Consider the following 2,500-nt stretch of genomic DNA (forward strand, 5'->3'; position numbering starts at 1 on the left):
AGGCTTGCTTTTGGTGGCACACGAAAACACGAACCCGAAAAAGGGACATACGCACTGGCGACACGCGCGCCCGTTTCGCCTGCCACCCATGCACACTCGCTTGGGCTGCTGGTCACATGCGTCGCTCATAGGCATTTTGCAGGCCAGCACCGGCGGATGCACGGGTCAAGCGGGACGGGACGAGCGCAGGGCTTGCTTTTGGCGGCACACGAAAACACGAACCCGAAAAAGGCGAAAAAGGGACATACACACTGGCGACACGCACGCCCGTTTCGCCTGCCACCCGTGCACACTCGCCTGGGCTGCTGGTCACGTGCGTCGCTCACAGGCATTTTGCAGGCCAGCACCGGCGGATGCACGGGTCAAGCGGGACGGGACGAGCGCAGGGCTTGCTTTTGGCGGCACACGAAAACACGAACCCGAAAAAGGCGAAAAAGGGACACACGGACAGGCGACACGAAAAAAAAGGGGTCGCCCTACCTAGGTGGGCGCAAAAACCCCGTCGGCCAGGAGGTTTCGCCAAAGTGTCTGTACTGTCACACAGGGTCAATAGCACGGGCATGGCCGGCCGCCGCACGTGCAGCGGCTTACGGACGCACGGTTCGGCGGCACGGGTGCCTGGCGGCTTTAGCACCTTGGGGTGGACAGGCCTGGCGGCAAGGGGGGCTAGGCACCTTGCTGCCAGCCGGCAATGGTGCACGGGGCGGGGCGCCACACAAACACGAAAGAGGGACAAGAGCGGGGCGATGGTCCACAGAGACGAGCCATGCACGGGGCCCGTGATCGCCGACACGCGCGAACGCGGACGCGGACAAGGACAAGGACGCGACGCGCGGCGCGCGTGCGAGGTCAAGAGGGGCGCGCGCACGAAAACGCGAAAAAAGGGGCTAGCGGCCGAGAAACGCGAAAAAAACCGGGTCACCTACCTAGCCGAACGCCTAAAATCGCTTCGGGCAGGAGGTTTCGCCAAAGTGTCTGTACTGTCACACGGTCCGTACGGGCGCAACCCCATCGCGCGCCAGCACCCCTTCCTGGGGGCGCCCGCCCGCCAGGCGCCTGGCGCCCCACGCGCGCGCGCCCGGCGCCTGGCGCCTTGCCCCCCACGCGCGCCCGGCGCCTGGCGCCTGGCGCCTCGCCCCCCACGCGCGCGCCCGGCGCCTGGCGCCTGGCGCCCCACGCGCGCCCGGCGCCTGGCGCCTGGCGCCTCGCCCCCCACGCGCGCCCGGCGCCTGGCGCCTGGCGCCTCGCCCCCCACGCGCGCGCGCGCGTGGCGCCTTGCGCCTGGCGCCTTGCCTCCGCGCGTGCCTGGCGCCTGGCGCCTTGCCCCCCACGCGCCTGGGCGCCTCTTTTCCGCCTGGGCGCCCTGGCACCTTTCCGCCTGGGCGCCTGTTTTCCGCCTTGGCGCCCTGGCGCCTTTTCGCGTGGGCGCCTCTTTTCCGCCTGGGCGCCATGGCGCCTTTCGGCCTGGGCGACTCTTTTTCGCCTGGGCACCTCTTTTCCGCCTGGCCAGGGCGCCTCTTTTCCGCCTGGGCGCCATGGCGCCTTTCTGCCTGGGCGCCTCTTTTTCGCCTGGGCGCCTCTTTTCTGCCTGGGCGCCCTGGCGCCTTTTCGCCTGGGCGCCTCTTTCCCACCTGGGCGCCCTGGCGCCTCTTCGCCTGGGCGCCCTGGCGCCTTTTCGCCTGGGCGCCTCTTTTGGCGCCTGGGCGCCTACGCCAGGGCGCCTCTTTTCCGCCTGGGCGCCTCTTTTTCGCCTGGGCGCCTCTTTTCCGCCTGGGTGCCCTGGCGCCATTCCGCCTGGGCGCCTCTTTTCCGCCTGGGCGCCCTGGCGCCTTTTCGCCTGGGTGCCTCTTTTGGCGCCTGGGCGCCTACGCCAGGGCGCCTCTTTTCCGCCAGGGCGCCTCTTTTTCGCCTGGGCGCCTCTTTTCCGCCTGGGCGCCCTGGCGCCTTTTCGCCTGGCGCCTCTTTTGGCGCCTGGGCGCCTACGCCAGGGCGCCTCTTTTCCGCCTGGGCGCCTCTTTTCCGCCTGGGTGCCCTGGCGCCATTCCGCCTGGGCGCCTCTTTTCCGCCTGGGCGCCCTGGCGCCTTTTCGCCTGGGTGCCTCTTTTGGCGCATGGGCGCCTACGCCAGGGCGCCTCTTTTCCGCCTGGGCGCCCTGGCGCCTTTCCGCCTGGGCGCCTCTTTTTCGCCTGGGCGCCTCTTTTCCGCCTGGGCGCCCTGGCGCCATTCCGCCTGGGCGCCTCTTTTCCGCCTGGGCGCCCTGGCGCCTTTTCGCCTGGCGCCTCTTTTGGCGCCTGGGCGCCTACGCCAGGGCGCCTCTTTTCCGCCTGGGCGCCTCTTTTTCGCCTGGGCGCCTCTTTTCCGCCTGGGCGCCCTGGCGCCATTCCGCCTGGGCGCCTCTTTTCCGCCTGGGCGCCCTGGCGCCTTTTCGCCTGGCGCCTCTTTTGGCGCCTGGGCGCCTACGCCAGGGCGCCTCTTTTCCGCCTGGGCGCCCTGGCGCCTT

The sequence above is a fragment of the Aristolochia californica genome, unplaced genomic scaffold (assembly GCF_029961685.1).
Source record: "Aristolochia californica isolate CCGP_79_NKW_82.1479 unplaced genomic scaffold, dmAriCali1.0.hap1 SCAF_17, whole genome shotgun sequence".
NCBI lineage: Eukaryota > Viridiplantae > Streptophyta > Magnoliopsida > Piperales > Aristolochiaceae > Aristolochia > Aristolochia californica.